General features: G+C 43.3%; 1 protein-coding gene across 2 annotated transcripts in view; it reads right to left on the bottom strand.

Moving 5' to 3' along the window:
- Positions 1-12103, bottom strand: part of IRF2 (interferon regulatory factor 2) — a 47790-nt gene extending 35687 nt beyond the window's left edge. The window contains exon 1 of one of the 2 annotated variants that reach the window (XM_048510034.1): positions 11683-12103. The gene's annotated coding sequence lies outside the window, so the exon portion shown is untranslated. Of the gene's footprint in view, positions 1-11076; positions 11442-11682 lie in introns of those variants that run through there. The other variant, XM_048510035.1, reaches the window with a different exon arrangement.
- Between the last annotated feature and the right edge of the window lie 1519 nt (positions 12104-13622).

Raw genomic sequence — 13622 nt, 5'->3', positions numbered from 1 at the left:
AGCCCATGCAAAGGAAAGCAATGGCAAACCACCTCCCAACATCTCTTGCCTTGAAAACCCTACAGTTGTCATGTCAGCTGTGACCTGTCAGCACTTTCCACCACCACAGCTCCTTAAGAGTCTTATAAATGTTCACAGGTATAACACAGGTAGACACACAAAAGAAACATACATTTATTTGCTTCATGAAATACAATTTGGATCTTAGACCTGACTGACTCAACATTCATATTTACTGTTTTGGGATTTTTTTCAATCCCTCCCTCCGTTTCACCACACAGTACAGATTTCCAAAACAGTGAGGGCCACTAATAACATAATATTTTTCAATATTAAGCGTTCAGAGTGGAAGCATTTCAGCCCTAGATTTCTAACCAGCACCAACCTCCCCATCAATGTTCAGCGCTTAAAGAAGGATTAGTGAGTTCTCAAAAGAACATTTCCTTTGTTCCACTAAGTGAGGACTGGGGTAGGTTTTCTTTCCTGAATAGGAACTTGAAAAAGTACACAATATGTTTGACAGTTCACCTGTGCAATAACTGAACTTGCTTATTCATACCAGTTTTGTTTATGTAAATGTTCTCCATAATCACACGTACAGGCTATTTGAACAAAGCTTTAAAAGTATGTACTAATGCCAAGCGAAAGAGCATGCTTAACTATCAGGGTGTGCTCTGGTTATTCTATTCATGGCTAACTGCTCCAGTTGTGAAAACTGCCAAAATCACAGTTCTGAGGTACAAGTAGTCCGATCTTCAGAACGTGGGTGCCTAAATAGATGGGTGGAAATTTAAACAACATCTTTTGAGACTGGAGTCCCCACCCCACCCGACGTCCTCTGTAAATACCTAGAATGTCCCTAAGGTTATACCATTTAACTGTGGGATATGTCTGTATATATTTGAACTTGCTACTTTATGCTCAGCTTCTGAAGTCTTCCAGCAGTGTTGACAATAAAGATGAACACACACCAAGTGCACCTGACTCATGCCAAAATACCCCAAAAGCCATAGTGACAACACACATTTCTTGGTAACTGAAAAACATAATCTATAGTGAAAGAAGCAGCTGTGAAAAAGAAAACGAGAGTCTAAGTACTGGAAAGACACTGATGAGTTCAAAGAGCAGGGAAATCTACCAGAAATGTTTGGGAAACAATGAAAAAGACTTCTGTGGATTATTTTAAATTTTGGACTGAGCAAAATACTTTTGAAGGCAATATTTTACTTGCTTGAATTCTTTGCCATTGTCCCTTCACCTTCTGCCTCCTTTTGGTGGTTTTCCTCCTTTTTGCCCTTCCGCCACCTCTGCTGCATCTTGCTTCGCCTTGCTACCACCATTTCTGTCCCTGCCAACTCCTCTTCATGCATACAACTTTTCCCCCTTTCCCAGACCTTCTACAGCTGAGTTTCTGGAGTTGCCAGTCAACTCCAAAAATGATGGCAAAGATCTCGAAACACTACATCAGCAAGTTCTACCATTTTGGGTGGGAAAGCTTAAAACCATTCACTTTTTCCCTAGATTTGTCGGAAAAAAGACACACACACACACACACACACATTTGTGCAAAATTTTTGATCTACACTCTGGGGCCACATTTCGAATGAAATATAAATATATTTTAGGAGCCGCGTGGCATAGTGGTTAAGTGCTTGCAATGCCACTCACACGGTCAGGAGTTCGAGCCCCCTGTGGGTCAGATATCCTGGCAGCTGGCTCATGGTCAACTCAGCCATCCATCCATTCCTTAGTCAGTAAATGAGTACCTAGCACCCAGCTAGGGGGTAAAGAATAGCCAGGGAAAACAATGGCAAACTACCCCACAAAAACGGCTTGCCTATGAAATCACTGCTTGCAGTGGTACCCCAGGGTCGAACACGACTGAAGGGGAAACTTTACCTTTTATAAATACATTTATAACCTATTTTCAAGGATATGTGTAAAGTTTAAATAGGCTTAACATTGTCTACAATATAAAATATCATGGGTATGTGTGTATGATAATGTATTATTGAAAGGTTAATGTATTCACCGATAACTCAATGTCCAAACCTGCTTACAGTCCTTAATACTGCAATTGTATGAAGACAGTTGCCCTGACCTGTATGACCCAAATTAGCCTGATCTTATCAGATATCAGAAGTTAAGCACCACCAAGGAATTCCAGAGTCACTATACAGAGGAAGGAAACTGCAAACCACCTTTGTAAGTCTCTTGGGAAATCTTTCAGAGTCACCATAAGTCACCTGTGACTTGATGGCACTTTACACACACACACACACACTCACGTAAAGGCTGTTGCTATGTTCAAATTTTTTCTATCTCCAAAACTTTCATTTATTTACTGCAAAATAGTGCTCAATGTAGATAGGGCTTACTCTATATTAAGTGTGCAACTACAGTCTTAGAGCACCATCCGGGCGGGGGAGGGGGGGTGAATCCACCAGTGGAAGTGGCACGCAGCCACCCCAGACTGAAGGCATCCACTCTCAAGAAACAAAGTGACAGCTATTGCTTCTGTCATCCTTGCCTTGGAAAGATGGGATACAGCTAAACACCCCCTCATCTGTAGATTCCTTAAGGAGGCAATTCTCAAAGACAGACTGTGGGTGCACCATTTCCCAGTGTGGAAATTAAATAACGTGCCTTCTGCATTGACAAAGCCATCATTCGAGTCAACTAAGGACATTTCCGTGAAGTACTTAAAGACTAAAACCATTTTCCTGGTAGCTGTGCCTTCAGCTAGATGCATATCGAAACTGAGTGCCATGTCAGCCAACCCATCTCTGTGTTTCTTTCATAAGGACAATGTAGTCTTCAGAATGGACCCATCACTTATTCCCAAAATAAATTCCAAGTTTCACTAGCAGCAGATCTACTTACCTTTCTTCTGCCCCAATCCTACTCATCCTAAGGAGGTTTTTTGGCACACTTCAGAGGTTAGAAAGTGCCTCAAAGCTTTTATTGTGAGAACTCAACATTTCAGAAGAATGAAATTTTTAGGGTGTTGTGGGTTTTCCAGGTTGTATCGCCGTGTTCCAGTAGCATTTTCTCCTGATGTTTCACCTGCATACAACTTGGAAACCCACAACACCCTAGTGATTCTGGCTGTGAAAGCCTTCGACAATACGATGACATTTTTATTCATACAGGATCCAGCAATTTCCTGAATGAGGTGGCATCACAGCCCATTCAATTAGATCCACAGCAGCTAATGTGACCTTCTCTAAAAACACATCTGTGGAAGAGATTTGCGGGGTCACAACCTGGTCCTCCATTTCAACTTTCATTAGACACTATAGGATCAATGCTTATAGCTTGGCTGATGCAGCATTCGGTGTCAGAGTTTTGCAGTTCATTAAAGAACCTCAACACAATGTCCCAACCAAAGATTAGAGACACTGCTTTGGGAGGTCCCCAAGATATCCTCCTGTTCTGAGGGAGAACAACCATCTGATACTCACAGAGAGGAGTCTTTCTCCTCTAAACGTAAGGAGGACATCTATTCCCCCCCCAGCACATTTTTGGTCTGAGATCTGCTCTAGAACGTATAGATACTGTCTGTCTATAAAACCTGCAACTCTTTTGCCACTTACATCCAATACAATGGCAAACAATTCCTGATTTCCAGACACAGCAATGGTTCATTTAGCGCCTAGGTTGATGCCCTGCAATTTGAGCTAGGAATGAAACTCAACACTGACATAAGGGAAACAATGGTCTTAATCTAGCAGTAGGATCTCTTACTTCCAGTCATGGAAGCTACTCCCCTTTTTCAGCAGCTCATAAGATATTAAGGTCCCTGTTTTACAAGATGCCAAGCAATTTCAGGCTTGCAAACCACAAACCCTAAACCAGTCCTACAAACTTCAATAGAACAATGCCACCTTTAGTTGCCTGTGATTGCAGCTAGTGAATTACTGCTCGTGAAAACTTAATTACTCAACGCTAATGACTCATGGATGGCAGCGGACAGGAAAAGGGCAAAAGTCCAGCAATGTATTTTGCAAAACTATCCATAAAGTCTGATGTTCAATATCATATAGATAAGCCTGCAGCTGCCAAAAGGAATGCTGCCTGAGATGGTGCACTGGACTTCCCCATAATAAAGCAGATGCACTGAGAACACTGTTTATTTTATCGTTATAGCCGTCTCATTGTTTCTGCCTGCTCTGTCTATGAGGATTTCTGTATACAGAGATTTCTTCAGTTTTGGGGGAGTGAGGGGTTGTTCAGCCAAGGCTGTAATACTATTCAGCAAGTTTAGGATTGTGTAGTTGATCGCCATGCCGAATACACTTCCTTTGGATCTACTGCTCTTTGGAGGAAACAGAATATCCAACTCCATGATTATAATTAATCTAAACTTATCATTTGGGGTGTACTGTATATTTTGTAAATCTGATGACACAAAATGCTAACGAAGTCTTGCGGGATGGAAGTTGAAATCAAATGGATGTCTTTCTTAGGGCTGTGACAGCTTAAGTATGTATACCCAGAAGCACCTCTGAAATTACTTTATGAGAAAATACACAGAGATTTGGGTTTTTCAAGCAGTATAACTGCAACATTATCTGGACCAAACTGGATCATTTTCAGAAGTAACCGTAATGCTACATGGGGCGAAAACAATGCACAGAATCTAGTATACGACATAGTATACGATAATCCAGATGTCTGTTTTTGTTTATTTTAAAGGCAGGTTTCCAAAACCAGTGAAAAGCGGAATAGATCTTCTCTGCTCTTACCCTCTACAACTTGACTGTGCTCATTCTCCATCCCGCGTTCTCATTTCACATCCTTCAGACCTTACTCATGTAACTGAATTAAACTGGAAGTGAAATGAAGCAAGGTATCTGCATAATTATTTGGGATTTCAAATTCTTATTTGCTTCGGTACAGAATCTGGTCAGGATGCAAGGAACATTACAGATGGTTGCAAGCAATCCAAGAGGCGTTGGATGTTATATTTCTTTCCCCCGAGTGTGGGAGCCCTGCCCCAACCCAGTTCCACAGGGCAAACTGCTTGTGAGACAGAGTCATTGAGTTTTGTAATATGGCAGGGATGGCAGTCAGACCAAACGAGTCAAAAGTGCCAGCAACGCTCAAAAGCTAAATCATCTATTTGGATCCTGGTGCTTTTTTTTTTGTTAACTGTTTTCTTTTTGCACACAGCTCACATTGCCAGAATGCCACAGGCAGCTCTACAACCTATGACATCAAGATAATAATGCTCCCAAACAGAAAATAAAACTACTCAAAAGGAGCTTTTGCCAAGAAAAGAAAAACACTGACTACTAGAGTAGCAGGCATTGTGAAAGAAAGTAATTGATGCTGAATGTTACTCTAAAGAACATCAACAATATACCAAGAGTACAATTTGTTCTTGCTTAAACATTGGAAAAATGAGTCATGCTTGTCAATAAATATCCTGGGCTGTGCTCCTAAAAGCTCTGGTGCCACTACAGCAAAACAGACACCGGCGCAGTTTTGATGCTGCAAGCAGTTTAAAGAATTGTAGCTCAGCAATCCAGTCTCTTAAATGCCCTGTCAGTAAAAGTCACACTGAACGGAATAAGGTCTGTGCAGGTGGGGCCTTCTGGGGATCAGCATCTCTCAGTCTGAAAACCCATCTGAATTGGAACACAGAGTCCCTACTTATTTTTAGTTCACTTTAGAATATTTAAATATCACCTAAGGATGCAATCTGGTACACCCTGAAGTCAATCCCACTGAAATCAGCATGGCTTACCTCTGGATATTCATGTATAGGACAAAGCTGCATGAATCTCTTTAGAGGCTCAGTAAACAAAATGTCCTCACATATTGTTTCTCCCTCACGTCCTTCTTTTGTACCAAGGATTTTCTTCAAAAGGTCACAAATGCTGCTAATGCCAGTCATACTAATGATAGTAACAGGCTCAGCCATAACTGGGTGAAAGTGGTTGCCACTGGTTTCCCATCTTCATACCACCTCATGTCCAATTAAACTGTGTTATTTAGTGGTTACTAACATTCTCTGCAAACCACGGGGGGTGTACGGCTGCCATATTGGTACCATGCAAAAAAGGGGCCGCCCAGCAAGGGGAGCTCTCCCAGGCTGCTCTCAAGGAAGTGCTGGGCGTGGACGCAATTAGCTCAACTAATGGTGAACCTACTAACACCCTCCTGATTGATTTTTGAAACTTTGACCCTTGGACTGTATTACCAGATTCTGTAACTTCCCTGACCTGTTTGGCAACCCTTGTGGAATTCCATCTGGACTGGTCTTACTAGAGCTGAGAGAGAGATGCTGTAACCTGAAACCAGCAGTTGGCAGACAGCCAGAACAGGTGGGTGCTAGGGATGTGACCTGGGAGCCAAGGGGGCCTGAAAAAGTTTGGGAACCATCAGTGTAACAGGAAAAGAAGCCACTTATACTTTTAAATTCTATAAATATACCAAATAATGCAACTGAATGTGCTAACTAAGTTATAAACAATGTGTCTAATGTTAGTAAATCGGTAGAAGAAATTTAAGTTTGATAGGAAAGTAGGGATTGCATGTATTTTAAATTTGCAGCTTCCCCAGATTTCACCCTATTACTCTGTTTGTTTTTGCAGTTCTAAGCAAGAAGCAAAAACGCATGCCTTAGTAGGTAAAAGATGGGCTGAAACTGCATCGTTACCAAATCAGGCTAACTGGAGACCAGATTTACAGTTCAGTCCTGAAATTCAGCCATCCTTGGAGAGATCAGTGTAATCCCCCTGGGATGTCCCCCTGCATTGGTAGAGACTAGAGAGCAACTCAAAACACTTGTCAGTTTCTCTGCTGTTCACTTCCTGGATTCTTGGTAATCTGGGTCAGACACAGGAAAATGTGTTTGACCAGGGTATTTATTAGGCATGTGAATATGAAGCTGGTTTTGTCAAATCATGAGGTTGGCTTACTGCCATCACTTTGCCGTGGGATGCTATCATGCTGACACACATCTGGCAACAACTGTCCTCTATTCATTCATAGACAAGCCTCTAAGTATTTCATAATTGTACCACGAAAGGTTAAAATTTGGTAGTAAGCACTATCTCATATCCTGAAAATCTCTGTCTTGGTTTCTTAAAACCCACAAATCATCTACAGGCAACATTGGTGGCGTGGGAAAGTGTAATCAAGTCACACCCAGCTATGGTGACCCTGCAGGGTTTCAGGGCAAGAGACAAACAGGGGTAGCAACCTCGGACTTCCTTGGTGGTCTCTCATCCAAGTACTAACCAAGGCCGCCAACCCTGCTTAGCTTCTAAGATCTGATAAAATTGAGCTAGCCCGGGTCATCCAGGTCAGGGAACACTACGCTCATTTAATTCACCAAACACAAAAAAGGGGAGTAGCCTACATGAAATTATCAACTTTTCAATACAGTGTTTATGTGCATATAAGTGTGGGCACAAAGCCCCTATCCCTTGGGAATGCTGCTTTTTAAAATGTTTCTGTTAAAGGGAAGGGAGTTTGTGAGCATAAACTTTGCGCTCACAAGCCAGTGATCACATGTAGACAGAGGATGGGACCAGAATGCTCACGCCTGTTTCCCCTGACTTTTCTAGAGGGTTGTACAACACAAACAACAGTATGACAAAAAAGAAAGTTTGAAAAAAAGGTATTGTCGAAGGTTTTCATGGCCGGAATCACTGGGGTGCTGTGTGGTTTCCGGGCTGTATGGTCGTGTTCTAGCAGCATTCTCTCCTGACGTTTTGCCTGCATCTGTGGCTGGCATCTTCAGATCCTGCTAGAACATGGCCATACAGCCCGGAAATCACACAGCACCCCCATTGAAAAAAATGCTTAGTAAAATCGTAAACGTAAGAATGGGAAGCTACTCTGGTTTTAAGTGAGCAGGTCTTTGCCCTGCTTAGCTCCTAAGTACCAGCATACGTAAAATAAATATTTTAGGTGTACTTTATATGCATTATTTATGCAAAACCTGGAAAACTTCCCAATGGTTTGTTTTAAAACTCAGCATATACATAATTCTAATTTACCCTGTATTTTATTTACTCTGAATTCCTGGTCCCAGTCCCTAATAGTATAGTGAAGTTGTGACCCTAGAAAAATCAGAGTACCATTATAGTCCTATCAGTGCAGGGTAGACATGTGAAATGTATTAATCAAAGTAGTCCCATCCAATGAGATTTCATGCCAAGATATCATAGTTTCTTAGCACTCTGGTTTTCAAGCTGAAACTGAAGGATGTATGCAAATTTTATTTGACACTTGGAAATCCTTTCCTCTTGAACTCAGGAAGATGAGTTCCTTCCTTATTTCTTCACATGTTGTGGATCTCTTACTTTGCATTCAAACCAGTTATGAGTAGGTCAGGACAACAGCTCCACAAGACCATTTAATATCCAAGCGTGATGTCCTCTTAGCTATCCACCCTGCCTCCCCCCCCCCCTTCCAGTCTCCTTATCAATGGAAAAATATAGCCACACACTACACGTGGTACGTACAGAGCTTTGGGTTGAAATAACTAAGGACTGTGCATACTCAAACGTCTGCCTCATATGAAGGAATTAGGCTACATTGTCAGGGCAATAGATTATGCCCACTGATGGTCACAAAATTAAGAGAAAGGTTTATGTCACCTGGAACCGTACAAGCATACTGGAAAAGCATGCCAGTCTGCACCAGATAGAAAGCATAATTTTCATTTTAAGTAAGCTTCTATGCCTTATGGCTCTAAAATGTCAGCACTGTTTGTACAAAAATCAGACGAGTGTCTGACTAAGACTTCCAGTGGACAGAGACAAGGGAAATTTTCAATGTCCTACTGTTTCTTGCCTTGCCTTTTACCAGCAGAAGCAAATTTCATTTAATTCCATTTATATTTTGCTCATCTTCCAAGGATCTCAGAGTGGCATACATGGAACTCCCAGAGGATCTCCCATTCAGCCATGACTCAACCTGTTAAAGGTACCAATGAACAGCACTCATTACTCTCAGACTAATGGAAATCAAGCAGATCTATGCTAATTCATATAATTTATACAAGTTGCAGGATGTAGCTTTGCCTGGTAGAGAATCTTGATTACCCTGGTACAGAATTGATATTTTATGTTTTTAATGAAGAGTTTAAGTGGTGGATTTTCAACCTATGCTCCTAAGATTCTTTCAAAATGGGCACTCTTCAATACAAGCAGAACTTCTGACCCAATGGATGCTAAATCATAACTAGACTCACTACTGTAATATTTACAGTATGTATAATTCAGAACTATGGCTGGTGCTGAAATTTGCTCTACATTGTGGGAAATAGCTTCACTGTGCTTATGCCTGCACTGTAACAGAGAAGTTAAGGATGTTTCAGATTCCAGAGTCAAAGGCGGGCCCATTCCCTAGGACACAGTAAAAACTCCCACAGGAATAGATAAACTCCCATTAAAGTGGAGAACAGACAATATTATAGGTTCATCATAATAGATTATGGGACAACCTAATAAAAATGGACACTGTTATCTGAGAATAGGCCACAATTTGATGGGGAGGGGAGGAGGAAATCAAATTTCAATAAGATCTTTAAAAGAAAAAAAAACCCAGAACCATCATCATCCTTCCCAACCAGCATCACTTCTGCCTGCCTCCACATCAGTCACCAACAGCTAAAAATTACCATTGGAAGCGGTTCCCATGCTAAAAGCAATTTGCCCATGGAGATGCCATAACCTGAACTAAGAGATGATCTTTGTAACACATTAATTAAGCCTGAGTAAAAGGTACAGTTTATACAATGTGTGTGAGTAATTGTTAATTTCTGGATTTCTGCTCTCCCTTGAAAATACCCAAAGTATCATGATCAGCACAGGACGCTGAATGAAGACTCACAGTGAAACATGAACGCTTTGGAATATGCCCTTCTGAATTATGTGGGCCTTACTTCTGCTAAATATGCATAGGATTAATGTCTATTCCAGAGGATTTGTTTGCTGATGCAAAAATAAGCAAGACTCCAGTAGTATCTTAAAGATTTAACAAAATGTTTACTCCAGCATAAATTTTCCTGAAAGAGAGCCTACTTCTTCAGACACACTGTTTCCTCATTAGGCAGACAATTTACATAAGAGATATGAACTTTTAAAATAATGTCATAGGTATGGGGTGAAACAAAATGCTGTCATAATCAAATCTATCTAGGAAAAAAAAATCTGGCAACCATTCGCTCCTTTAGCTAAAGAAGTTAACGTCTGTGAAGGGTAGATTTGATGATATCAGAATTTTACATCATTATATTTCATCTTGCATTCCACAGCCCCTTCTCTTCTGCTGGCTTTCCCTCCAAGTCTCTTTGTACAATGACAGCACAGAGAAAATTCAACATATTTCATCTGAACTAGGATCTGACCCACAAAAGCTGAAAATAAAATGTTAAGTCTTTTAAGGTACTCCTAGACTTCCTGTTTATTTTCCCAAGGGTATCTGGTACCCTTTCTATCCTAGCCAAAGAAGCAGACCTCTCCAAACTCCCCAGCCCTTCCTTCCTGGAACACAATGCAAAAATAGTAGCAATCCCCACCCCACCCCCCATGCCAGAAGTAAAACCATCCAGCGGCGCGTTCTATTACGTCTACCGCACTTCCCCATTGGTCAAAAGCGTAGGCTACGTCACTATGGGACCCGGCCGCTGAGGCGGGGGAGAAGGACAGGAAGTGACCGAGGGTGGCTTGTGTAACTGCCTCCATGGTGGGGGCAAAGGGAGGGGGACCCCTGGCGCGCTCCCCCACCCCGAGCACCAGTCACACCAGTCTGTCCCCTCCTGCCCAGGTCCACCCCAGACTAACCCCCAAGAAAGGGGGTTGCTTTCCCCCTTTGTACAGGGAGGGGCAGGCGAGGCTTGCACAGCCTCTGCAAAAAGGCTCCGGCCAAGCACACAGCAGCTCCCCGGCCACCGCCCAGCCCCAGCCTCCCTGCAGCGCAAAAAGGGACGCCGGCCCACCCGGGCCTGGGGCGGAAGGCGCTGGCACCCTTCCCCGCAGCCTCCTCCTCTCCTCTCCCGGGCAGCGAGGAAGGAGCCATGCCCTCGCCTCTCATTGCACAGCCAGGTCTTACTTCGGTTCCACTGGGAAATGCCAGGGTCGAAAACAACAAGTGTCCGGCTCAGCCCTTCCATTCCTCTCTGTCGTGGCCTCGGCTGGAGGAAGCCGCTGCTCCCAAGAGGGAGACCTCTTCCCGGTGGCTCGGTCTGGGCTTTGTCATACTCCGATGGCGGTTTGAGCATTCCCCAATCCAGGTTCTATTCGCTACTTGCTACCCCCTACAATCACATATGATAGGCAGGGGGGAGAGGATCACTTCCCGCCTTTGTTCCTGCGGGTGCTATTTTTAATCCCTTCCGCGCCCCCGACTCAATCCCAGAGCCCCACAAACCGGGACGCCGAATTTGAGAGCAGCGCGTCCTCCCAGCCGATCCCTTTCCTGCCTCTGCAAATGCAAAAGTGAAATTAAAGCCTTGCTTTCTCTTACCAGTAGCTGCACCTAAAAATCATATGACCCGCGACGGCGACGGCCTTTTATTTTTGTTTTCAACCAAATGCATAGGGGGAGGGGGGAAGGAGCAAGCAAATGGGGGGAAATGAGACAAAAAATAATCCTCCAAAGCCCAATAGATAATCCACAGCGTTATTTTGTAAAGGAGTAACCGTTTGGATGCCTTACCAATAAGTTTGTTTCACGGTATTAACGTAATCCCTCAAGGTTATCACGGTTGCCAAGAGACGCAAAATGAAAAGGAAAACCAGGCAGGCTGAATAAATCCGCAGGAGCAAAACTAAAAGTGACTCCCCTCCTCTGTCTTTGGGCTGCGACGAGTCCAGATCGAAAGCAAAACAAGGGAAAGGAAACCGCCAGGCGCTGGATCTTGGAAATCCCCCCTCCTCCTCCTCCACCACCACCACCACCTCTCCCAGGCCTGTTTGTGCAGCCAGAGAGCAGAGAACGGGGGTGGGGGGGAGGCAGGCAGAGGTGCGGAAGTTTGCTGCAGCCGCTCATTGGCAGGCGCTGCCGCTTGCATCATTTTGCAGAACAGTCGATTTCATTTTCACTTCCCTCCAGCAGCAGCAGCAGCAGCAGCAGAAGTGCAAAGCAGGGACAGAGGGGGCGGGGGGGGGGGCGAGGCGGAGATGGAGGTTTCAGTTCCTCGGCGCAGAAAAGCCAGAGCTGAGGAAGCGCCTCGGGCTGCCCACTCCTCTCCTCCCCTACAGTCCTCCCTCGTCAACAGAGCGCCCAACTAGGCAGGAATGGCGGATGAACAGCCTGCAGAAGCCTTATGGGAAGAGGCACGCTTTGGAGAGCCTACTCCTCAAGTGACTCAGTTCCAGGAAACTGTGGCCACAAAGAGAAAGGCCCTCATCCCTCAGACGCTAATTTACAGAGACCAATCAGGTTGCTTTTTAAAAAGCAGGTTTCCAGTCCTTGTGAGAAAATACTGAAAGCATCGGTGGCGATCATATTTACTGAATGTATATATTAAGGTTTTAGCCTCTGTAATCTTTGCTTGGTAAGGAACCTATCAGTGCTGAGTGGACAGTCGTATCTGCAGACACGTGTGGTAAAAGACTGCAAAACTTGCAAGAACTGGGCATGCCCAGTACAACTGGAATGTGTGTGAATGAATGACTTTAGGGTAGGCAATATGTAACCTGATTTGGAATAGCCTGATTCTTGTTTGTTTCAGTGTATACAAGTCTTGCTTTCAGCTGAGTTCTAAGACATGCATAGGCACAAGGCCTGTTTCTCCATCAGCAAACAATAAAACTTTATTTCTGGATTTTTTGATGGTCCACGGTTTAGCTTTTTGCTTTACATCAGGATAGTGTTGCTATAAGCCTGAAACCAAAGTCAGTTTAAGATTGTCAGAGCATTCACTGCTCTTTCATGTGACTTGTCCTTTTCTTCTTGGTAGGAGGAAACTTCCCTCCTTCTCAAAATGGGTTTAACACAAGGTGTGGAGCCATCTCAGAAATATGCCCAGGTTCCCCAAAATTGAAACTGGTAGCATACTTTGAATACAGGCCTCTCTGCCCCGAATGGAAACATTTCTTGAATATTTCTTCAAATCTTTGAATAAATCAAGACTTTTAAAGCTAGAATGCACAGCCCAGACTTACAATACTGCCCTCCCATTTTCAGCGTGAAATATTGATTTGACATTGAGTTCCTGTTTCATATCATTGTGTGTCCCATAATTTTTAATATGGGTCATTTTTGCAACATGGAAGTGTTTTTCGAGATGAATCCTAAAGCCAGTCTATAAACTGATTAGGATATCAAATATAATTGGCAAATCACTATTGCTTTGGTGCTGGCGGGAGGGGGGGACCACTACATGGCTGTTCTATTATCTTGAAAATAAGAACTCCACAGCTCCATGTCGCTGTGTGAAAGCAACCTAAGGCTCATGCTGGCATAACTAACAGATGAATGAATACATCAAGCTGCCTTATTCATTCAAATGCATGATCTGTCAAGGTCAGTAGAATCTACTTGGGCTAACAACAGATCTCTCGAGGTGCACACAGAGGTCTTTCACTTTCTGCTTGATTCTACTTGCTGCAGATGCTGGGGATTGAACCTGGGACCTTCTACCAGCAAACCTG

The sequence above is a fragment of the Sphaerodactylus townsendi genome, linkage group LG10, assembly GCF_021028975.2.
Source record: "Sphaerodactylus townsendi isolate TG3544 linkage group LG10, MPM_Stown_v2.3, whole genome shotgun sequence".
Classification (NCBI taxonomy): Eukaryota; Metazoa; Chordata; class Lepidosauria; order Squamata; family Sphaerodactylidae; genus Sphaerodactylus; species Sphaerodactylus townsendi.
This window is presented reverse-complemented; position numbering and strand designations above follow the sequence as displayed.